This window comes from Macaca fascicularis, chromosome X, assembly GCF_037993035.2.
Source record: "Macaca fascicularis isolate 582-1 chromosome X, T2T-MFA8v1.1".
NCBI lineage: Eukaryota > Metazoa > Chordata > Mammalia > Primates > Cercopithecidae > Macaca > Macaca fascicularis.
The window spans coordinates 5,411,800-5,438,357 of record NC_088395.1 but is presented as its reverse complement, the minus strand read 5'-3'; the positions used below and the strand labels follow the sequence as shown (position 1 = coordinate 5,438,357).

Below are 26,558 nucleotides of genomic sequence, written 5' to 3'. Positions count from 1 at the left end.
GACACCTGCTCTTCAAAGGAATGAGGTTGAGGGGATAAAAAAGAAATGTACCATAGACACATTTCCCTTTTAAAAATGTGGCTTAGATTGGTGAGGAGGGGGTTAAACTTTTTGCTATTAAAGGAAATGTATTCGTTTGTTAGGGCTGTCATAACAAAGTACCACACACTGACCAAGATTACAAAATAGAAATGTATTATCTCAAAGTTCTGGAGAACTTCTGGAGTTCTGGCCAAAAGTCAAAGATTCAAGTGTCTGCCGGATTGGTTCTTTCTGAGGGCTCTGAGGAAGAATCCCTTCCCAGTCTCTTTTTTAGTGTCAGGCATTTTGCTGACGATCTCTGGCATTGCTTGTCTTTTAGACACATCGCCTGGATTTTTGCCTTTATTCACATATGCTGTTCTCTTTCTGTGAATGTTTGTGTCCGAATCTCCTCTTTTTAGAAGGACTTTAGTCATTTTGGACTTGGGGACCACTCTACTCTAATACAACCTCATATTAATGAATTATTCTTGCAATAACCATATTTCCAAATAAAGTCACATTCTGAGTCAGTTAGAATTAGGATTTTAACATATGGGTTTAGCTGCAGGAGACAGAATTCAACCCATAACAGAAGTTGTGAAAAAAATGGGAGTTTTGAACGGTTAGTAAATAGGACTAGTGTAGAAAGATTCTTATGTAATCATTTTGCAAAGTTGGTCATAGCCTACTGCTGATTATGGCTTTGATCTTTTTGATTAATGTCTATTTTTATTACATCCACATAAGGAATGTGGTTTGGGTTTTTGTGTTAGAAAACTGGGGAATATTAGTAAACTTTTATTGTATTATATTTATTTATTTTTAATTAATATTATTTTTTACTGAAAAGCTGTAATTATATACACTTCTGGGTACAATGTGATATTTTTCTATATAAATATAATGTGGAAAGTATCCACAAGGATCTGAACTTTTATTATTATTATTATTATTATTATTATTATTGAGACAGGGTCTACCTTTGTAACCCAGGCTGGAGTGCAGTAACACGATATTGGCTCACTGCATCTTCTACCTCCCCGGTCCAAGTGATTCTCCTGCCTCAGCCTCCCATGTAGCTAGGACCACAGGTATGTGCCACCACGCCCAGATAATTTTTTATTATTTGTAGAGATGATGTCTTGTTATGTTGCCCAGGCTGGTCTTGAACTCCTCTGGGCTCAAGCAGCCTCCCAAAGTGCTGGGATTACAGGCATGAGCCAGATCAGGCATGCCCGGCCTGATCTGGACTTTTAGAATCACAATTTTGATGAAAAGTTTAGAGAGTAAAGAGAAAATTGACAGTGTGAAATGATTGTGTTGCAAAAATAAAGGAGGTCCTGTGAGGTCTTATATGCCATTATTGTCCAATTAAATTTATGAGAAAAGTTATCAAAAAAGTGTATACAAGATAAACCAATGAATGAACTATGTGAGATGATGAATATGATGATTAGCTTGGCTGTGGTAATCATGTCACTATGTATATGTATACCGAAACATTATGATGTCTACCTTACATAGATACAGTTTTTAAAAAGATGAACCAATAAAAAAAATCCACTATAAAGCAAAATAAATACATACAAAAAGACGTGAGATCAAATCCTTTTTCTAGCTAGTTCCTAGTTATGGTTAAATTTTGTATGTCAGCTTGTACATCCATCTCCAGATCCCCACTGAAAACAATGATCTACATCTCACGCCACAGGGCTCTTGGGAAGTTCAAGTAAGACAATTTATATCTCAAAGTACATTATACACTGCTCAGTTAATTTGGCTACTTTCCAAAAGTCTGCCTGGTTTTCTGGGAAGGGAAGGCTGATTATTCCAGCGGGAATGGCAGGCTGTGATCAGAGCATTCCACGTGCATCCATTCTTGATGTCTGAAGATTCCAAAGGCACCTTGCACAGAGTAAGCCCTCAATAAATATTTGCTATTGTTATTGTGCATGCCCCATGTATTGTTGGCTTAGCTGTGGCGCTTTCTGGTTTCCATGGCTACTCAAGAATTTTGAGGGACGTAACAGAATCCTTGGTGACTTGAATCTGTAAAGAAAAGTAAATGGAAATCTGGACAGATTGGGTGGTCTTTCTTTGATGAAGTACTTGTATTATATTAGTGAAATGAGTCCTGTGTTTTTTTGTTTTGTTTTTGCTTTTGTTTTTGTTTATGCTTGTATTCTTTACAACACACGTTTTTGTCATCTATATCCTGTACTCAATGGTAAGAAAGTTATGTTGACATCATCCAATGTTTAAAAATGTTTTTTAAAAAGCTACCCAGAGACACCGTTGCCCAAAGCTTGTAGATGCTCATCTTGAAATTTGCTTTGTTCCATAGTGACTGTTCACTGAAATTTAAAATCAGAAGTAGCCTGGGCAACGCAGCAAGACCTCATCTCTATAAAAACTATATATAAGAAGAACTGGGCATGTTGGTATGTTGGTATGTGTCTTGTGGTCCCAGCTACTTGGGAGGCTGAGGCAAGAGGATTGCTTGAGCCCAGGAATTTGAAGGTGCAGTAAGCTATGATTGTACCACTGCACTACAGCCCGGGTGACAGAACGAGTCCTTGTGTCTGAAAAACAATTTTCTTAAATTTAAAAATCAGAACTTACCAAAGGAAGTGAACTGCAGATAATCTCATACATGACCCTTGGAGTGTGTTCTCTCTAGTAAACCAACCTGTAAGGTTTTATGCAAAGGGAAAGTATGACAACTAGAATGACAGATGAATTCTTTATGCATATTAGAGACATACCTCAAAGTGTTTGAGCAGGCATTTCAAAATTGTGGTATCCATCTCCCACTTTTCCCAACCCTTTAATTCTGACTGATACACAGGGCTCCGAAAATAGTGGATGAAATAGTCATTTCCCTCAAATTAGGAAAAATGACTTTGCCAGTTACACACACAAACACGGGTGCTAAAAGTGCATTTTTTCAAAGTAGGAAAAGGGAACACATTTTTTAAAAAAGAAAACTGATGGTAAAATACACAGACAAAGAAGTTGGTCAAGGGAGGGAAGAAGAAAGGGTGGAAGGAAGAAAGAAAATAAACTAAGAAGAAAGAAAGAAGGAAGGAAGGAAAGAGGAAATAATGAGGAAGGAAGGAAGGAGAAAGGAGGAAGAAAAGGAGAAAAAAAGAAGCAAGTCTTAAAATTAGTTCCTGGAACTAGGATCTCAAAGAAAACACAGCCCAACACAATGCAATGCAGCAAAACAACCACTGTCTTAAGTAGAACATGTGTCATGAGTATATAACTCCTTTGGGAAATCAGTATTAGAGCTTCCATTTATTAAAGTGCTTCTGGTTTCCAAAGTTAACAGTTAAATATCCATCATTACCCCTTTTGTTCTTTGTAGTAATGTTTTAATTTACAGAGAGCAAGTATTAATACCACTGGTTTATTGAGAAGGACAATGAAGCCTTATTTAACATCTTTCAGCTCATTTCAGAATACCGGATTCTTAACTCTGGGTCCAGAATTTCCCCAGCTTAATCTTTGTACCCTTCCTTGCAGGACAGATTTTCTTTATCTCTTTAAATGTAAATGCCTTTTCCTGAGAGGCTAATTCTGTCTTCATACAGAATTTCGTTTATTACCTAGGATGAGTGGAGAGGAAGTTGTTCCATAGAAGTGATTGCTCCTTTTGGCTTCTGTAATTCACATCATCACTATCTTGATAAACGTTTCAAGAACTTTAAGCAATTGGGGGGATGGATAGCTTAGGAAGTGCCGGCACAGAGTAAGTAATTCAGATGATCCTGTGGTCGTGAATTTTGGGGGGATAACTAGACAAAGTAGTTAGGTTTTTTTGCTCCTTTGTTGAGTTTTGTATCTGAATAATATCACAACCACAAAAATAGATCACTTCTTATTTCTGGTATTAATTATTTTTTTAAAAGCAGTTGCATTTAAGTCTTTTCAGGCAATGGATACCAGTTCTGTAAATACCCACATACTTATTTTCATTTCCATTGTTTTAGATAGGAATCAATCCTCCCTCCCTCCGTGCCTCTCTCCCTCCCTTCCTTCCTTCCTTCCTTCCTTCCTTCCTTCCTTCCTTCTCTCCTTCCTTCCTTCTCTCCTTCCTTCCTTTCTTCCTTCCTGCCTTCCTGCCTTCCTGCCTTCCTGGCTTCCTGCCTTCCTTCTTTCCTTCTTTTCTTCCTTCTTTCCCTCCTTTCTTATTCCCTACTTATGTGGCTCACTGGGGCACATCTGCCTGTTTGTATCTGTGTATAGATTCTGGTCTCTCCTGTTCTTGTCAGATGATTATTGCTTTACTTATTTTTTATTCAATTCATTCCTCAAATGTGCTATTTCCATGTACTAATTATTTTCTTTCCAGGTTTCTGAATGTTGAGGCATCAATACCACCAAATTATTTAATGTAATGAAGAGTTATTCCATCAAATACAATACCTTAGAGGGTCAACGAATACCCTACAATTTCAGGAAACATCTTACATACACGTGTATATATGCATTTTTTCTCTAAATATAATTTTCTCTCTATATATTTTTTTCTAGGAGAAGGTATATAGCCTTCACCAGCTTTTCAAAGGACAACTAATTAAAACCCACAACACAAAGTAATTGTGTATGTGTGTTTGCATATGTGCATCACATTTATTTATTTTAATAGTGGTAAAATATACATTATATATGATTTACCATTTAAACCATTTTTAAGTATATATTCAATGATATAAAGAACATTCACATTGTTATGCAACCATCACCATCATCCATCCCCAGAATTCTGTCTTGCAAAACTGAAACTCTGTACCCACTGAACAATTTCCCATTACCTACTCTCCAGCCCCAGACAATCACCATTCTACTTTCTCTCTCTATGATTTTGTTTACTCTGGGTAGCATAGATGAATGAAATCCTAGACTATTTGTCCTCTTGTAACTAGTTTATTTCATTTAGCATATTGTCCTCAAGTTTCATCCATGTTGCAGCATGTCTTTCCTTTTTAAGTCTGAATGATATTCTCTGTATTGCACATCACAATTTGGTAGTCAATATTTCTAAGATTCTAAGTAAGAATAGACCATGTAGAAGGCACATTTCCTGAGGTGTACTCTTTTCTTAGAATGGCAAACCTCCTTAGTAGAACACTGGATGGTATATCTAGGCTTATTCAAACATCACTGGATGATACTGATGTTTGAGTATGGATGTTTTACATAACCAATGTTAACCAGGAATTTTAAGCAAATGTATCGATAATTAAGACACACACACACTGATCCCCCCTTCACACACACACACACACACACACACAAACACACACACACACACACACACACTACATTGAATCTATAGTCCCATTTTGGAGGAACTCATATCTTTACAGATTCCAATCCATGAACTTGGTATACCCTACGATTGCTCAATATGTTCTTTAGATTGCTATGTGGAAGTTCAGCATTTTTTATTAGACTGGTTCCTGTGAATGTGATATTATTTATGCTATTGGAAACATAAAAGTAAATTTAATTTTTTTCTAGCATATAAAAATAGAATGGATATTTTTGTCTTCTTGCTTTTATTAACTGCTAAATTCACTAAATCTCCTAGCTGGGTTATAGATTTTTTTCTAATTTTAAACTTACACATTCATGTTTTAAAACAGGCTTAATACTTCCTTTTCAGTCATTTTACTTTCAACTTTTACTTTCAGCTTTTACTTTCCTAATTCTGTTACTACAATTACAAGAACTAATTACAAGTACTTCACAGTACGTCGTGTAGAGGCCTGTCCACACCAGATATCTTTGCCTCATTATTGATGTCCAGGAAATGTTAACCATTTCATACGCTCCATATTGTGTTTTGTTTGTTGGTTTGTTTTCTTTTGTTGTTGATTTTTTTCAGGTAGAAATCATATGTTTAAGGAAGTATTATTCTATTCTGGATAGTTAGTATACTTTATTAATTAAAATTTATCATCTTTTGAAAATGTATTTTTTGCATTTATTGAGATGCCACATGTTTATGTTCTTTTTTCTTTTAATATAGTAATTTACCTCAAATGATTTACAACTCCTGGCTAGGCACAGTGGCTCATACCTCTAATCCCAGCACTTTGGGAGGTCTAGGCGGAGGATGGCCTGAGGCCAGGAGTTCAAGACAATCCTGGCCAACACAGCAAGACCCCATCTCTATTTTTAAGAAATTTTTATTAAAAAATGATTTACAATTCTAAACTATCCTTCTACCCTGTATTCCTGAAATAAATCCCACTTGAATTATGGCACATTATGCACAATTGTTTCCCTTTTGTTAATCACTGCAATATATGGCATTTTTTGTCACTATATATATAATTTTATAAATTTGGCATTACTAAGAAAGATTGTTAAAAATTTTAACTCTAATTTCATTTGTTTTGTTTGTTTTTGAGACAGAGTCTTGCTCTGTCACCCAGGCTGGAGTGCAGTGGTGCAATCTCAGCTCACTGCAATCTCCACCTCTCCAGTTTAAGCGATTCTCCTGCCTCAGCCTCCTGAATAACTGGGACTACAGGTGCATACCACCATGCACGGGTAATTTTTGTATTTCTCATAGAGATGGGATTTCACCATGTTGCCCAGGCTGTTCTCAAACTCCTGACCTCAGGTGATCCGCCTTGGCCTCCCAAATTGCTGGGACTACAGGCGTGAGCCATCACACTTGGCCTTCATTTCTTTTTTTTTTTTTTTTTATCAGGTTTCAGTATTAAGCTTATGCTCATCCTAAGAACGTTTTGGGGTAGATTCAGTAGTCTTGATAGTTCTGGTCAAATTTATCACTACTATAAATTATGCCATTTTTCTGTTATATATTACAATTTTTAAAATATATATATAATTCTATTATATGCCTGTCTTTTAACTTACTTGCCTTGTTATTTGCTGCTTTTTTTTTTGTTGCCATCCTTGGATTTTCTATGTGCATAATAAAAAATCTGCAAATAGTAATAAAAACAACCTTCTTCCTTCCAATGTATATGCCTTTCATTTTCTTACCTGTTTCGTTGTGTTAGCCAGTACCTACAGAAAAAAAGCTACTAGAGTAGAATGTTCTTATTTGTTTACCACTATGATAGATGCCTTTTGATTGATATTTCTATATATTTTATATATAGTAACATTGTTTATATTTGTGCATTATACAAGTAATTTATATTATATATACATATATAGTTACATAACATATACACACAATATCTTAACATCATGTATAAACATTATACACATGAAGAAAAGATACTTCTACTTCTATTTTTTCTTGAAATAAAGAATAAGAATAAACTTTCATTAAATGAATTTCATCACTTACAGTGACAACCTATGTTTTCTAAGATTATATTAATATCTTTAATAAATTTCCTAATATTGAGATTTGCATTTATTGAAATAAATCTCAAGCCATCACAATGAATTTTTCTTCAAACATCAGCTGTAATCTATCAACTAGTTGTTAAAAAATATTCCTATCAATTATTTGCTTCTTGTGCTATGTTTTTAAATTTTATATTGATGCTTTGCAAGCTTTAGAATAAAATTTTAGAACTATTTTCCTTTTCTAAATCAATTTAAATATCAGGGAATTAATCTTGTTTTCAAAGAAAAAACTGTGAAAGCATTTGGAAATGATGTCTTTGAGGGGGAGGATGTTTGAGGCAGAGAATGAGATTTGGTCGCTTTGGGATGATATAATTAGTCTGTTTTGAGTTTCTATTTCTTCTGGAAAAAATACGTGCTATGTGTAGGTCTGGAAAATTATCCATTTCATCCAAGTTTTCAAATGCATTTGTATGGGATGGATCAAAGGAGTTGGTTTTAATTCTTTAATCTCTTTCCATAGCAAGGATTTCCTCTGATCATTTATTTCATGCATTTTGGCATCCTCCCCTTTTATTTGATGATTATCATATTAAACAGTTTTTCTGTCATATTTTTTTGCTTACCAAGGAACTAATGCTAGGAATTTCATTCTCATTTATCTCCTTTTTGGTTTTTAATCTTTATTAATCCCTTTCTAATTCCTGCTGTGCTCATGTAGTTTTGCTGTTGTTGTTGTACTTTGTTCTTTTCTTGAGAAAATACAACTTATGATGAGATTCCTTCCCCAGAGCCCCTCCAGCACTCCACCCTCTGGAAGGAATAGCCGTACGGTGTAGTTTCTGGCACAAAATAACTAAGCAAATTACTCTACGTGTTTCTTTATGGTCCCAATACTCTTGGCTGCAACAGTCTGAAATGTTACTATTTAAAATTTCATGCCCACTTATGCGTAGGGCATACTGCAAGTATATTCAAAATGAGAGTGAGGAAATAGCATGGATTTCGGCCAGCAGACGTAAGAGTGCAATTTATATACACTCTTGGAATGTAAACCCAGTATCGTTGTCCAAAAACTCGAGGGAGGCAGGAATATTTAGTTGAACACATTATGAAGAGTTTAAAGTTGTCCTGCCAACAGAACTCTGTTTAATAAAAAAAAAGTTCTGTTCTGTGTTTAGCAATGCCCCAGTTTTTTATCCCTAGTTCTCAGAAGTTTCCTTTTCTTTTTGCTTCTGCTAGATTCGAATAGTCTATATTTGACTTAGGCATGGATTTCCCATTGTGTGCACAATTATAAGAACTCCTGGATATTTCCAATGTGGTTTTTGTTGTTGAATCTGAAATAGAAAGCATTCATTTCACGAACCCAATCCCCCAGTAGAGCCAACCAACTTTCTTGGTGCTGCTAAGAACATTTTCCCAGCTTTTTTTTTTTACTGTCAAGCCCAATGTTCAATTTTACCACTTATATGATGGTGTTCTACTGTGATAGTGACCTTCAAGTATTTCACAATATCCGTATAAAATACTATGTACTGAAAAAAATGTAATTGCCTGTATTAGCCTGAACGAAAAATGTCTCAAAGTCAAACCATTTTCAATAAACATGCATTAGGACACTTGAGCAGAGCTATCGCTGGCGATGAAGGTGCTGCCTAAAGAAATTATGTGATTTTTGGAATTTTAGTCCAATTTTTCTTTGTTATTTAACAAGAAAATCTTGTATAACTAACAGATTAAAAGTAAACTTCTGCTTTATCTCTTATTCACAGTGAGGCTTCTTAAGGTTTATCTTCATTTATTAACTACTCTAAGACTTTAAACCTTGGGGTACAAACTTAAGACAGGCATATTAGATGTGCACATTCATTTATATTGTGATAATTTTAGGTAAACTACATGTGTGAGTTCTTTAATAATTTAACTCAACAAGGAAATGAAATGGCTGTAAAATAAACACAGGTTATCTAAAGGAAGGAACATTTTCTCCTGATTTACATGAATTGTTTCTTTTAGAACTTTCGAATGATATAAACCCCAAAGCAAGAAAAATTACCATGAAATCGTTTATTTTCAAATTCAAAGTCATTAGAGGTAAATCTGACTGCTCATCATTTTCTCAAGGTAATTTTCACTTTGGCAAGTAATTGTCTCTAATACTTTTATTTCTAACACACCAGGGATCATTGCATAATAGCTTTGATTGGAGGGAAGGGAAGAATGCAATAATCAGATAGTTAAGTCAGAAGGATGGGGTGTGTATGTTAGAATCTTCTGCTGTTTTGTAGGGACACAGATTTTGTATGGCTGGCAGCTAACACTTCCAGTGGTGTAGGAATTATCAAGACACTTGAAGATAGCGATGGGCATAATAGAAGTTCCTGTGTCTCAAATTGACATGTTATAGTTTCATCTTTTTTTCCTTATTTCTGATGGAAGTACTAATAAGTAGAAAAATGGCCAAGAAACTGTCACAGCCAAAAAAAAAAAAAAAAAAAGGAAAGAAAGAAAAAGAATATCAGAAAAAGAATAGCTGGTTGGAATGTGACTGGACTTTTAAACCACTGGGGAATGATACCCTGTTATTATCATTCTTTTATTGTTTTTGTTTTTAAGAAAACTATTCCTATATCATTCTTTCAAACAAACTTTAAAACAGCTTGCATAAATCGTGCTGGTTAATAAGAGAGAAGGAGACAGAGATGGAAATAGAGACAAAGAGAGAGAATGAGAGACGGAGAGAAGGAGAGACAGACCAGAGAGAGTAAGAGGGCAGGTGGGAGAGAGAGGAAAGGAGGGAGAGAGAGAGAGGGAGCAGAAAGAAGAGAGAGAAACAGAGAGAGAGGAAGGGAAGGAGAGAGAAAAGGCAGAGAGAGGGCAGGAGGAAGAGACAGAAACAGAGAGAGTGAGATAGAGAGAGAGGAAGGGAGGGAGAGAGAGACTGAGTAATACTTTCAAGATCATAATTTACAATGTTGGACAAGAGAGTGCCTGTTTTATGGTCAAGGAGTATTCATTTATTACCAATTCACAAGAGTCATACAAAGAAAGAAATGACACTAAATCAAGAGCAATTCATAACAACACATGGAAAAGAAAGAAAAAGGGTAAGAAAAGCTCTCCCTTCTAAAGTCAACACACCATGTACTTTGGGTCCTCTCCTACCCAGTGAAGCCTCCAGAATGAATCCACCACCACGTTTTCCCTCCTTTTCTTCATTTGGCATTCAGATATTACCACAGTGCTCCCTGGGAAGATATTATTTCGCATCCCCAAACAACATGCCCAAATCCTTTTCTACCTTGGATGATTTCCTGTCTTCATTATTCATTTCTTGTTTTTGAATAGTGTAGCCTCCACCATTTCTCCCAAATACCTTCATAGAATCTTAGAATGACTTCTTTCTTTGCTCCAATCATGTGATCTTTCTCTTGTCTCTTTCTATTTGACTTTTTATAAGATTGATCATCTTCTTCGAAATATCATGGCTTCCTTGACTTGGGTTGCGTTGGTGACTCCTGCTTTTTCTTCATGGTTTATGTAAGCCCTTTTAAACAGGCATATGTCTCTCTTACCTCCTATCTCCCTAGCCACTTAATAATGTTCCTTGTAGTTATCAGTTCTCAACGCTGCTAGTCATGCTTCTATTATAGATCCCTAAACTACCTATCAGTTTATTCCTACTTTCTCTACAATACTTTAAATTGATTTCAGGATTGATTCCAGGAATATACAGGAATATATATATGCCCTGTCATTGTCATTATCATTATTTATTGCCTATGTTTTTAAGAAAACTATTGCTATATTATTCTTTCAAACAAATTTCAAAGCAGCTTGCATAGATCTTGCTGGTTAATAAGAGAGAGGGAGACAGAGACTATATATACATACATATATATACGCATATATACATATATATACATATATAATATTTGTCATGGAGTCAATTTAAAATATAATATATGTAATCAAATATAATATGTATTTTATACTATATATATGGAAAATTGTCCTGGAATCAATTTAAAATATATATATTTGTATTTAGAGACAGGAAATTGCTCTGTTGCCCTGGTTGGAATTCAGCGGTGCAATCACAGCTCACTGCAGCCTCGATCTCCTGAGCTCAAGCAATCCTCCCACCTCAGCCTTTTGAGTAGCTGGGACTACAGCCATATACCACAGGGTTATCCTCCCTGTGAGTGAGGGGTTATCCCTTGTGAACAGAAGACCAGGAAAAGCTGTCTACTGAGGACAGTGAACTAAGGAGAAGAGAAGGACTAGATAGAGTCAGTGACAAGAGATCCACAGGTAAACACATGCTCATATCCCTCTATCATCCCAGTCCTGCTTCCAGTCCTATTTGAGTCCCAGGTATAGTCACATCTTGACCAATTTGGAGTCTGTGACACAGTCTATATCTGTGCAATGAATACTCTCCCTTGAGTACACAACTGTCTCCTTCAATCAACATGTAATTTCTTTTATTCTGCCTTTCTGATTCACCCTCAGAAGAGGAAAGGGGAGTTGAGAAAACTTCTCAGTTGATTATGAAACTCATCCATTATTTTATAGGAGATATTAATCTCCAAGAAAAAACTCTTAGGGGTATCAATCCATGGTGTTAACATCTTTCCAGCGGAAAGTAACTAATTCAAGTTGCTTCTCACTGTATTACTGGTTCAGAGAAGGGCTAAGAAATAATAGAGTAATAAAATGGTTGATGTGAAATAGGTCACAAATCTGGTGGTTTCTACTACTTCTTACGCACCTGGAGAAAAAAGCACAGAGAGGTTAATTGATCAAACTGATTACAGTCAGCTGGCTGTGGAGTGAGACAGCAGATTGAAGGTCTCTTACCACTGTATCTTCTTCCCATTTTGCTGGGATATCCCAGTCTTTAAGAACTTTAATTCTAATGAGAAAATAATGTATGTGTCTTCTCCTTCATTCAGATTTAATGGATGGTCACAGCTATTTAATTCATTAACTAAGCTAACATGGCTTACCATGCACACCATTCCCCAAAGACTGCATATGCCTTGGGCTAGAATTGATACAGCCATTAAAATATTCCACAGATTCTTCACAGGTGGTATGCAAAGTTCACCTTCATCAAAGCAGTGGATTACAGAAAACATTAACACTTTTCCTTATATTTGTTAGAAGGACTAGAATGAAGTTACTACAAAATTGAACATTTACGCAAAAATAATAGTTCCATTGAATGGGATCAGTTAAGACTATCAATTGAATTAAATCCATTGGCACAAATTAGTGGTTCTTAAACACTGTGGCAAAGGGGGAAAAAGAACAGGTCATTTGGGTATTCTCTTTCTTTCTTTCCTTCCCCTTCTTCTTTTTCTCCTTCCTCTCCTTCCTCTCTTTCTTCTTTTTCTTCCTCCTCCTCCTCCTCCTCCTCCTCCTCCTCTTCCTCTTCTCCTTCTCTTTCTCCTTCCTTCTCCTTCTCCTTCTCCTTCTCCTTCTCCTTCTCCTTCTCCTTCTCCTTCTCCTTCTCCTTCTCCTTCTCCTTCTCCTTCTCCTTCTCCTTCTCCTTCTCCTTCTCCTTCTCCTTCTTCTTCTTCTTCTTCTTCTTCTTCTTCTTCTTCTTCTTCTTCTTCTTCTTCTTCTTCATTGAGACAGGGTCTCACTCTGTCACCCAGGCTGGAGCACAGTGGTGCAATCACAGTTTACCGCAGCCTCAACCTCCTAGGTCCAGTCCTCCCACTTCATCCTCCCAATTAGCTGAGACTACAGGCACGCACCATTGTGCCTGGCTAAATTTTTGTACTTTTTTGTAGAGACAGAGTTTTGCCATGTTACACAGGCTGGTCTCGAACTCCTGGGCTCAAGCAAGCAATCCTCCTGCCTCGGCCCCCCAAAGTGGGGTATTTTCTCAAAAGTATGCAACTGTCTCCTTCAACATGTAACTTCTTGTATTTTGCCTTCCTCATTCACCCTCAGAAAAGAAAAGGGGGCTTGAGAAAACTTCTCAGTTGATTATGAAACTCATCCATTATTTTAAAGGAGATATTAATCTCCAAGAAAAAACTCTTGGTGGGTATACACCATGGTGTAAAACTTTGGCAATGCTAGTTATAATTTCTTGAATTCTCACAGGTGTCTATCCTGGTTAGAAACTTGCACCCATTATTCCTGTACTTTGAAAAGTCCTGCAAAAATAACCTCACATCTTCACAACCCAAGACTTTTCTGAATCCATTTTGCTGGTTATGACTTTATCATCCTCTCCATATGATAGTTATTTTCAATCCACACATGTATAGGTCTTAGGAGATCCAAGAGATATCTATGTTTTGGGAGAGAGGAAAAAGCCATGAACCAGGACAACTTAATCTCTCCAATGGTAATTCTGGGAAGCATACCCTGTTCTTATACATCAGGACTTAATTCTCCACACGTAGCATTTCAAAAGCTCCAGGACAGCCATACCAAAATTTTAAATTCTTGCCAGTGGAAATCTTCCCCCAACATCATGCGGTAAGTGACAGACCAGGAGTTCAAATCCAGATCTTCTGTTTACAAAGTCAGTACAACATAGGGGGTGCACCTTAGGGTTTGTCTTGTTTTTGGAGCCAAAGGTTAATGGGAAAAATAACTGTTTTTAAAAACTCAGGCTCCAGTTTAACTGACTACTTTCTGGCTGGGAGGTATTAGACTAGTCACATCCTGATCTAGAGTTACATTCCTGTCTCTATAAAATTGAACTAATAAAGCTTATTCTCCTCTCAACTTTTTTTTTTTTTCCACTGCAAGAATCAAAAGAGAAAATGCATGGGGACGCACTATGTAAATTCGACAGCATTCTACAGATGAAAGGTGGTATTACTACAGTTATTTTATGCTTCACTTAAAAGCTCAAAGAAAATAGCTTTTTCTTTCACTACAAAGAGAAGTCTGCATCTGCCTGGAATAAATTCTACTACTGAAAAACCTCAGATTATCATTTTTTTCCTTAATGAGAAATGAATGCCTTGCCTCCATTATTTTGGCCTTGGCTTAGATGGAAAAGTGCAAAATGGACTTTTGTGTGAAAAGCGTATTCTATAACATGAGCTGCAATACAATAGAACTTGGACAATTATCCAACTGTCATGACCCCAGGACTGACGTTATTACAGTCTCGTATTCATAGAACTCAGTGACACAGTGGGCGCAGGCAGGTGGACCTCCTACATGAAGGCTTACACAAGTGGAAAGATATAGGAACTTGATCTTCTGTTCGGGAGCCTTCAGTATGATATCATTCAAGGCCCCACGATCACTTTTTTGTCTCCATGGATCATTTATTTTTATATTTGAGGGCAAGAGATATGGCTTCTCATGCATGTAATCAAGGGCAGTGTTAGAATGGGGCTTTATACGACATATCTTCACCATATCCTTGTCAGATAAAAAGAATCAACAGTGCATGACTTCTTTTTTTCTTGATTTCCCTAATATCTGCCTTTCTCCCTGGGTCTGATGTCAATTCACTTCTCTTTCCACCCTGATCTTGTGCTGAAGCTATACCCATTGACTTATGGTTATAAGTATGGATTTATAAACATTGTACATTTATTTGCAAGCATTGATTTTGTGATAAAGCACAGGTCATTGTTTCTGGTTTGCCAGCAACTTAGAGCTGATATTTCGTGACATTAAATGGACTCGTTGAATGGTGAGGCTTCGTGTGATTTCATCAGATCAAAAAATCACCTGGACATTTGAATTTTTTGTTCTTGTTGTACATATTGGAAATTCTGATTTTTTTCTTTTGTTGTTGTTGTTTTATTGGGAGTAAGACATACGTAACACAAAATTTAACATTTTTACTCTCTTTGTGTCATTGCTTGTGCACCTATTACCACCATTCATCTTTGGAACATTTTCACCTTCTCAAACAGAAACCCTGTCCCCATTAAACAACAACTCCCCATCCCCCTCCCTCAAGTCCCTGCCTCACTCTATCCTACTTTCTGTCTCTATGAACTTGACTCCTCTAGGTACCTCATATAAGTGAAACTGATATAGGAGACAAAAAGAAATTATTTAGGTAAACAGTGAGGGTAAGGAAGTCCTCGGTAAGGCTTCCCTTCTAATAAAAAGAAGCCTGCAAATCATTTCTTTTCTAACAAAGAGCCTGTAAAATCGAGCTATAGACATCGATAAGCAAGCTGGAGGCTTGCATGGGTGAATACCGGCAACTGTGCCAGTAGAAAAAGGCTACCTGGTGTCCAGACACATTCAACATGGAGGCTCCATCTTCCCTTTTCCTTATTAACCACATGTACAGTATGGAACAGACAACGTGGTGCTGGCCAGGGAAGACCTCATTTGCATAATAAAAGATTAGGGTGGGATGACCAGCTTTTTTGCATGCTATCCAAATGTCACACCTGGTCTGACCAATCTCTTGGGCCCTACGTGAATCGGACACCACCTTCTCCAGGAGGTGTCTACAAAACCTGTGGATTTCACCACAAAACCGGAAGACCCACTTGGGTGTTCCTCTCTCTCTCTAGGAGAGAGAACTATTCTCTTTCCCCTGTCTTTTGCCTATTAAACCTCTGCTCTTAAACTCACTTCTTGTTTTCTTTGCATCCTCAATTCCCTTGGAGTGAGACAACAAGCCTCAGGTATTTGGCTCAGACAACAATGCCACTTCAAAACCAGGCAGGATTTATTCTTTTGTGACTGCCTTATATCATTGAGCAAAAAATGTCCTCAAGGTTCATTCATCCTTGTTGTCATCTGCATCAGAACCTCCTTTTTAAGGCTGAATAAATATTTCCAGGCATTTGGATTATAAGAGTGATCATTTTCAATATTAGATAATAATTGTTCCTAAATTTCATGTTCATGATAGGCCATATTCTCCTTGAAAAGTCTATAAGACACAGTGATGTGAGTTGGACAGAGGTGGACACTGTTCACTTGGGTGAACTTTGCTATGGTTTATGCAGCTGTTTCTCTAATTGGACTGCAGGGCTACTGAGAGACAGGACATGTTCCACTTATATCTCTTTCTGGTCTGGTGCCTTCCCACAAGATCTTTCATTTGACAGGAACTCAGCAAATGAGTGACATCCTGTACTAGTCAATGCTCCAGTTGTAAGAATTAAAGGAAGAGGAAAGAAACACAAAAGGTGGCTTGCCAGTCAAGACAGGTTTATTTTGGAGAAAACAAACCTGAGAGGAGCTTCTGGCTGAGTTAAGTCAGAGCCCACTCTCCTACAGACTAAGTGTTTTTAAGGATTCAGAGTGGGAGAGTTTATCAGAGGCTTGGACTACTTGGTCTCTTTGTTGTGCTTATCCGGGAGGGAGAGTTGTGTGTCTGTTTCCATACATCTTCCTGCAGCTGCAGGCATCACCCCCGAGTCTGGTTTTGGTTTCCCTGTATTAGTGTACCTGAAGAGAAAGGAATGTGCTTACTAAGGCCCACTGTTTTACTGGGGCCCATTGTATGAGGGTGAAGTTTGACAGTTACCCAAGAGACTTTGCCTCCAACTCCCTCTGTGCCTGAGCTGTCTTTTCTGTGTTTTACTGTCTGCTCTTTCTGGCTGCTTGTAGTTAGAAGAGAAGTGATTTCCTTGAAATGCATGAGGCTAGAAAGGGTGCTGGAACTTAAAGTGGCGGTGTTTGTCCAAGATGACGGTGCTCCTGCTCTGTCATCAGTGAAGATATTAAATGTGCTTATGTTTCACTGTGGGTTGAATTGTGCCTCTCTCAAAATTCACATAGTGAAGCGTTAGCCCCAGTTTCTCAGAATGTGACTTCATTTGTAGGTAGGGTCTTTCAAAAAAATGATTAAGGTAAAATGAGATCACTAGAGTGGGCCCTGATCCAATAGGACTGGTGTCCTTATAAGAAGAAGATATTAGGACACAGACACACACAGAGGGATAACCCTGTGAGGACACAGGGAGAAGATGACATGAACAAGCCAAAGAGAGAGGCCTGAGGAGGAACCAGCTCTGCCTACACCTTGATCTCAGACTTCCAGCCTCCAGGAATGTGGAAGAGTAAATGTCTGCTGTTTATAAGCCACCTAGTCTATGGTATTCTGTGATAGCAGCCTGAAATGAACTAAGACATCTCATAAGAAGAGGAGATGAGAACACAGACACACACAGAAGGATGATGCTGTGAAGACATAGGGAGAAGATGGCATCTACAAGCCAAGGAGAGAGGCCTCAGGAGGAACTAGCCCCGCCCACACCTTGATCTTGGACTTTCAGCCTGCAGGGCTGTGAGAGAGTAAATGTCTATTTGTTAAGTCACCCAGTTTGTGGCATTTTGTTATGGCAGCCCTAGCAAATGAATACATGCTTAAATTTAAAAGTATATGAAATATAAATCATATTCATATTATGGTCAAGAGGGAAGTAGCTGGCAACCTTGACAAGGGCAGTTTCTGTGGATTGCTGGGCATGGGAATGGAATTGAAATGGGTTGGAGACAGCATGGCTGGTGAGAAATGAAAAATTAGAGACAATGATACTGCAACCTTCCTGTTCCCCTATTTTCTTTAGTTTTCAAGTGCCACCCTTCTAAGAAGGGTCCTGGAGTTTCTCCATTTGATGAGAGGAAGATGTTTGTGTGATTCATTGTGGAAAAGCATGCTGAGATCCCCTGGAAGCAGGGCGGAGGAACATCTTTACTGTGTGCCCTTTTCTACGAAGAGTACACATTGGGCTGGTTACTGTGTGGAACCCTCAAAATGACCTCTTGGTCCTTCTTATAAGGACAGAGTTGGACACTGTTCACTTGAGAGACTTCTTTACTAGGGTTGATGCAGCTGTTTCTCTAACTAGACTTGAGGCCTTCACCTGCCTTTTGTAGATAACAAATTAAAAATTAATACAAAACAAACACTAAATGTGGGTGATGAGTGAGTTGGACAGCTTGGGTTGAAATCCCTGCTTCACTTTTATGGGGCTATCTGATTGTGGATAAATTACTCAGTTTCCCTATGCCTCCTCAAACTCCCGTATCTATAAAATTTGGAGAGCATTAGGACCTACCTCACAGGGCTGCTATGAGGATTAAATGCATTACTGCATAAAAAGTGATGTTTAAAAAATCACCTTTTGGAGACAACATACACAACTCCAGTGATGGAAAAGCCCAGATTCAACACTATACAATTCATCCATGTAACCAAGAACCACGTGTACCCATAAAGCTACTGAAATTTTAAAAATAAATGAATACATTTAAAAAAATAAAAAATAAATAAAAATATTTTAAAAGGTAATGTTTAAAGCACCACAAACACAGGATGTACTGATAAACACTAGCCATTATGATTATATCAAATATTGGACTTAGAAAAGTTGCAGAATAATTCTAATAATTCCCCAATGTACTGATAATGACATTTTAAAATAGGTCACTCAGTCTTATTTGCATGTATAATTCTGTACATAAAATTTGAAGTAGCCTCTTCAGAAATGAGATTAAGGAGAAAAAACCCAGGTTCAAGTGATTTTCCAGGTGAATTTTGCCAAACACTAAAATGAAAATTAACATCAGTTTTACACAGTGTCTTTCAGAAAGTAGAAGAAAAGAAGACAGTTCAAAATCTTTTTTTTTTTTTTTTTTTTTTTTTTTTTTTTAAGATAGGCTCTGGCTCTTTCACCCAGGCTGGAGTGCAGTGGTGTGATCTTGGCTAACTGCAACCTCTGCCTCCTGGCCTCCAACCATCCTCCCAACTCAGACTCCTGAGTAGCTGGGACTACAGGTGCATGTCGCCACAGCCCGGCTAATTTTTGTATTTTTGATAGAGACACTGTTTCACCATTTTGCCCAGGCTCGTCTTAAACTACTGGCCTCAAGTGATCCTCTTGCCTCAGCCTCCCAAAGTACTAGGATTACAGGCATGAGCCACCATGCCCGGCCCAAAATCTTTGTATGAGGCCTGTATTTATTATGTTAATACCAATATCAAAGACAATGGAAAAGAAATAAAATATAAAATTGTAGCCAGGCACGGTGGCTCACAACTGTAATCTCAGCACTTTGGGAAGTCGAGGAAGGAGGATTGCTGGAGGCCAGGTGTTTGACCCTAGCCTAGGCAACATGGTGAAACCCCATCTCTACCAAAAATAAAAAAAAATTAGCTGGACCACGGTGGCACACGCCTGTAGTCCCAGCTACTCCAGAGACCGAGTTGGGAGGATGGTTGGAGCCTGGGAGGCAGAGGTTGCTGTGAGCCAAGATTGCACAACTGCACTTCAGCATGGGTGACAGATGGAGACCCTGTAAAAAAAAAAAAAGAGAGAGAGAGAGAGAGAAAGAAAGAAAGAAAGAAAGAAAGAGAGAGAGAGAGAGAGAGAGAGAGAAAGAAAGAAAGAAAGAAAGAAAGAAAGAAAGAAAGAAAGAAAGAAAGAAAGAAAGAAAGAGAGAAAATATAAAATTATAGACCAATATGGCTCTTGAATTGAGCCACAAATCTCCTCAACAAAATGGCAGCATAAGAATGATTTGGACATTATAACTTTGGAGTAATCATTGTAAAATGCAAATCTCTAAGAGCTATACTATCTTCCTGCTGTGAGGATGGCTTGCCAGTCGCTGAAGATTCAGGCCTTTAGCCCATTGCAATGAACACATACAACAGGAAAGAGGGATGAATCTTTGTATTTTCAGTTACCAGATTTTGAGGATACTTGTTATCATGGAAAGATAAATCTCGTCCTGACTGATAGCCCCTAATTGGGAATGTTTGGGGATGTTGAATTATACTTCTAGGGAGCTACTGAATTTTGTATGATTTGAGTTGATTTGAAGATTCCTGCATTGCTGTTTAGTAATGCAAACAGGTAGTCATTTTCTTTTCAGTGTGCTCTTTTCTGGTCACTTTTGGTGTGCCATAAGGTCTCATTGGAAGGGCTATCACTGGAGTCATTTCTTAGATCATCTGGCAAATAGATTTCAATCTCTGAGATGCAAGAATGAAGATAAATCGTTAGTTTTCATCTTGCAGCTTTTTTTCTTTATTGATTGCAATTTTCTATTTTTCTTATTAATTTCTAGCATACTAAATTGTGATTAGAAATTATGCACCTTTCCTAGCTTTTCAAATTGCATAAAGTACTTGAATTTATAGAATAATACGTTTTTAAATATTTTAAATACTTTCTGTATATTTATTTTTGTTATTTGTAGAGGCAGTGGGTTAAAACAATACATGAAGTTAATCTCTTTCCATCCTTTGTTCTTTCTTGAAAAAATGTGTTGTTTCACTTTTCAGTAAAATTCTTTTTAAGTCTTAATTTTTACAGATGATTTGGATAGTCAAATTAGAAAAATAATGTAGTCTTGGGAATAATTGGACTAAAACCACCAAAATGTTCCTTATTGAATAAAGTACACACCTACTTAGAAAAAATATTTGGCTCAAAGACAATACAGGTATATGTTGAGGGAAATACTATTAAAGAAGTTTTAAAATAAAATGACAAATCTAGGGAATAAAAAGAAAGAGATGTGTTCATCTAGTATTTGGTATACTGACTGAATTTCAGAATCTCTGCCTTTCCTTTTCTACCTTTTTTTCTTTACTCAGTCATCAACCACAAACACATGCATGCATCAAAATACATGAAGCAGATTCAGATGACTGAGTGAACATTTTCTGCTATTATTGATAATATATTTTCTTATATTGAGAAATTGCTATAACAGTTTAAAAGTAAATAAAAACTTACACAATGCCAAACCAACTAGTTAGAAAACACCTGGGTGGAGAGCTTTGCCTAATACTTTTATGTAATTATGATCCTTTCTATCCACATTGACATGAATGAGAATTTAGCCTTGGTGCGACATAAAGACTGCTTTAACATATTTCAATTTACCCTTCTTTAGTACCTTTCATGTCTCTCCAATCTGAACTGAAAATTAAATTTACAAATCTGAACTTTGTGCTCATATTAAAAAAAAAAACCTGCTCTTATTAAACGGCAACTATCAATCCTTCAAATTTTATTTTTTAACTTCTTCATGGAAAATGAGTTATTGGAGCAAGAAACTAATCAACATTATTATAAATTCAGATAATCTTCAGGGGGAAGTCTGTGAATATACTTTACGGTAAGAAAGCTCCTTGTTGGGATATTGGGACACATTTTTGTTCATACATGTGTAGGTGAAGGTAATAATGAGTAGCTTCATGTAGAACAAAATGAGGAAACGTGAATTTCATATATTTTGTCTCAGTCTTTCTCTTTCTCTCTCTCTCTCTGCATGTGTGTGTGTGTGAGAGAGAGAGAGACAGAGAGGGACAAAGAGACAGAGAGAGAGACAGAAACAGTCTGTTTTTGTCTCTACTGAATGCATAGAAAATGTATACAAATTGTCATTTGAGCTTTAAATTCCATGAAACATGCATTTAATTAAAAAATGAGAATGGTGTGAGTCATCTAATGTTTCCAGTTAATTTTCTGAGTAAGTTACTCATTACATTTTTTAAAACAGTCATTAAAATAATCTGTGAAAATGGAAATTTAAAACAAGGCTTTCAGTTTTGAGTTTGTTTTCTTCCTAAGGATTATGATGAATATATGAGTCACAGGATGGTTGCCATGAGAAACTGGCTTTTACGAGTGAGAAGACACAAATCCTGTTAATTACAAAGACTATCCTATCACATCATTGTAGGAGGAAATGCAATTAAGAGTCAGGGCTTAAGCAACAGGTGTTATAAGAACGACAGGTTAATGTGTCTGCACCATAATGTGGTTGGGTAACCAATTACAGTGAGACAGCAGGGTTTGCAGCAGAGAAAGAGTTAGTGATTGCAGTGCACTGAGTAAGGAGATGGGAGAAGACCCTCAAACTCACCTTCCCAAGGAGTTCTAGGCTAGAGTTTTTAAGGAGATCATGGAGCACAAGAGACTGGAACATTGGGGTCAGTGACCGGTTGGGGTAATGAGGATGAAGTCATCAGGATGCAGAAACTGCATTCTTTGGAGACTCAGATCCTCGTGGGATCCTTCAGACCAGCTGAGGCAGTAGTTTGATTGATATGCAGGACCTGAAAGCGTATCTCAAAGGGAAAACGTAATGTTTCATCATGTCCTTGTGCTTCAAAATGATAAGAAAAGATGAGATAATTAATTGGTATTGATTCCTCCTTGTCCCATAAATACAAGTGCTGAGGGCTTGTTGCTGACCTTACATTTACACAGTGAATTCCCATTGGATATTTCAATCATTCTAACCACTGTGGCTGAAATGATTAACTCGTAGTCTCAATATCTCCAGTTACTGCATTTTTCTACTAATCAATTCTTTATTAACCAGATAACAAAAGTCACATTACATAAAGCATATGAGTTACTCTTCAGTATTATGGCATATCAGACCATGAAAGTTGTACATTTATCCTCCATCCTGTATCATATATTTAGTTTCTAAAATGTGCTATTTTGTCATCCTTGAGGAATTTTGGCTAGTAACTAGTGACAATTTTTTATCTTGTTGAAGCAGTGTTAAACTTGTACAATCTTAGGATATTCAAGGGCTCAACTGATTTTTGAGTAATTTTCTGATTGCTATTGGATTCTGTTATTGGCAGACTTGATTTATATGAATATCCTGTTTCAGATATTTCAGTTACATGTTTAAAAGCTGCACTGCAATCTCAGCAGCGAAAAATTCTCCACATAAGAGCGATTCAGGTTCTATGAGATGTTATATTTAAGAATACATCTTTATTATATGTAGCATTTCATAATGCATGTATTATAGATTTCTTATAGCCTGGAGATAATTATATTTAAGGAAAGTCATCGAAAAAGGCTTGTTAAGGGCACAAGCCACCACAAAACAGAGTCTCACTCTGTCACCCAGGCTGGAGTGCAGTGGCGTGATCTCGGCTCATTGCAACCTCCACCTCCCTGGTTCAAGCAATTCCCCTGCCTCAGCCTCCCGATTAGCTGGGATGACAGGCGCACACCAACACGTCTGGCTACTTTTTTTGTATTTTTAGTAGAGTTGGGGTTTCATCATGTTGGCCAGACTGGTCTCGAACTTCTGACCTCAGGCAATCCACTCACCTCAGCCTTCCAAAGTGCTGGGATTACAGGCATGGGCCACCGCGCCCGGCACACACTTTACTTTTTAACACCTACTTTAATTAACCTTTTCAACCACATTATCCTCTGCATCATTACCAGTGGTTCATGCACAGGTAAGACTCTGGAATCTATAAATTAATTCCTGGAATATGTAAAACAGCATTCACATGTTCATGTTTCTCTTGCCATCAGATCTTTTAAGTTGTTACAACGTTTAATATTGATTTACATCATTCAAACCCAAGATAAGATTTTAGATGTTGGCAATAACATTGCTTTATAATTTTTTTTTTTTTTTTTTTTTTTTTTGAGGCAGGGTCTTACTCTGTCACCCAGGCTGAAGTGCAGTGTCACGATCATGGCTCATTACAGCCTTGACTGCAGGGCCCCAAGCGATCCTCCTGCCTGAGCCTCGAGTTGCTGGAACTACAGGCATGTGCCACCATGCCCGGCTAATTTTTATTTTTATTTTTTATACAGATGGGGTCTCACTACACTGCCCAGGCTGGTGTCAATCTCCTGGCCTCAAATGATCCTCCTGCCTCAGCCTACCAAAATGCTGGAATTACTGCATAAGCCACCACACCTGGCCTTTGCTTTGTATTTTTAATATGTTCCATGACTGAGTTGACTTTGTGGGGGTTCTTCAATATGCTATCAATACTGCAGTTTTGTGTGATCAAAGGCTGTTCTAAAATGTAGGTTTTATTATTACTGAGATACAGCAAGGCCAAGAGATCAGGAGATAACTGCTACAAGTTTGTTGCTCACAGTTCCTAAGAGTTGAGAGCATGCCACACCATGGAGGGCCACATGGGAGAGCACCAGCATTGATCAGGAGGCAGAGTGGGTGTGATCAAAAAGGCATGGCATGGCAAGAGTTTTATTGCGTTTTTCACATGAGTAAATGGGTGAGGCAAGGTAAGCAGGTTTAGGATTGGCTGGTTTTCATAATTTCAGCAGAATCCAGGGTGTAGGGGCTTCCCCGAGTTGTCTCATACCTGGTCCTGGGATGATGAGGACAGTGAAATAGAAATGTGGAGTGTGAGAGACCAGTAAAGGAGGTAGTTAAGGTGTGGCCTCTGGACTGGTTGATTTGCATATGAAAGGCACACTTGTAGCTGATTCTTCACTATCTCTGGGAAGTGGCTAATTCTAGGAGGTATAGCTCCCTCAAGGTCAACAAAGCCCCAAAATGTCAAAGCATTAGAATTAAATTCATGCTTACAACAAAAACATTTGCCCTATCTATCTTTCCATAGTGTATTCATTTTAAGATCATTTTCATTTGCTTCTTGGGTTGTATTTAAGACTGTAGTTATATAGATGCTTATTAATTCTTCAATATTCAATGTCTTCTCAACAGCAGGGATCTCTTTCCACTCCTTATTTCATCAGTCCACCTCTGATTTCGGCAGCAACCAAAGTGGACAATTCCAGGTGGTCTCTGACTCATCGTTAATTCGTGACATTCTACTCCAAGCAAGCACCATGCGTCTTTCTGCATTCTGGCCCGAGTTCTTTCATGCCATGTGAGCTCATGTGGTCTTTGAAAATAGGTGGGAAGTTGAAGAGAGTCACCATCCCTTAGGATAACTGCTTATACATGGTGGGCAAGATGCAATTTTCTAATGACGTCCCACATCTCTCAGACGTCTCTTGTGTGCAACTGGCCAGTCTGCAACATGGCAGTCCTGGTTTCCAGGCATCAGGATACATCCAAGGTTTGCTCTCAACCTGAATGTACATTTACCACATGATCACCTTAGGCTGTTCATGGCAGTGGGCCGGAAGCAAATAAATGAGATATTATACTGACAGAAGTTTATCCTTAAGTGTTAGAGATGATGCATTATAATGGGAGCAGAGAGGAGTATGTCTGGAACTTGGGACATTTACTAGGTTATGGTCCAATAAAGCAAGGCAATGGAAGGGACGTGCCTTGTCTCAGATGAGACTTTAAACCTTGGACATTTGAGTTAATGCTGGAATGAGTCAAGAGTTTGGGGGACTGTTGAGAAGGCCTCATTGTATTTTGCCATGTGAGAAGGACATGAGATTTGTGAGGGATCGGGGTAGAGCGATACAGTTTGGAGGTTTGTCCCTGCCAAATCTCGTGTTGAATAGTAATCTCCAATGTTGGAAGTGTGGCCTGGTGGGAGGTTTTTGGGTTATGGGGGTGGAGCTTTCACGGTTTGGTGCTCTCTTTGCAATAGTTCTTGTGTTCTCATGACATCTGGCGATTTAGAAGTTTATAGTACCTCACCCTTGATCTCTTTCTTGCTCTGTTCTTGTGATGTGATGTGTCTGCTCCCCCTCTGCCTTCTGCCATGATGAGAAGCTTCCTGAGGCCTCCCCAGAAGCAGATGCTGCTATGCTTCCTGTACAACCTGTAGAAACCTGAGCCAATTAAACCTATTTTCTTATAAATTGCCCAGTCTCAAATATTTCTTTATAGCTGTGCAAGAATGGCCTAATACACTGGTATTTCTGTAGAAGAGATGTGAAGATGTGTTTCTTTCTAATCCAGAGACCAACTTAGAGAAAAATATTTATTTCTCTATTAAATTAAAATAATTATTGCCTTCTATCCACTATTTGTGTGAATATCTGGTAGTATCTCCTTATCTTTAAGGCTCATAATATGTAAAATATCAGCTTATAACATAACATTATGATTGTATAAAATTAAACTTTCCAAGTTATAAAACTGCTCACCAGTCATTCATAGAGAAGTGACCTTTTCATTTCATTTATTTATTTATTTCCTTGGCAGGAACAAAACATCCTTTTTTATTTCTTTTGTAGGCATGAAACATCCATCATCTTTGGAATTTGCATGTACTTGTTCCTTGAGGTTACCTTTTGTATTTTATAGCCCACAAATGCAAAGAATTATTATCTTATGAAAACCAAAACCAAGAGGAAAACATACTGATTTTCAAAAGAGGTGAACGTAATTTCTGTCTGGCTTCTCTTCTTTGTTTGATGCTTTTGTATTTGAATGTTAGAGTGGATGCTTTTGGTGTGGAGGATGCTTATACAATGATATTTACACACTGTGAAATCTCTCCCACTCTACCGATGTGTTTT

At 37.6% G+C, this 26,558-nt stretch overlaps 1 long non-coding RNA gene across 1 annotated transcript in view; it reads left to right on the top strand.

Moving 5' to 3' along the window:
• The first annotated feature begins 1,834 nt into the window (after window positions 1-1,834).
• The window catches only part of LOC123571268 (uncharacterized), a 99,554-nt gene continuing 74,830 nt past the window's right edge, over window positions 1,835-26,558 (top strand). Inside the window, exon 1 of the long non-coding RNA XR_010584160.1 lies at window positions 1,835-1,939. This is a non-coding gene — a long non-coding RNA (uncharacterized lncRNA). The remainder of the gene's footprint in view (window positions 1,940-26,558) is intronic.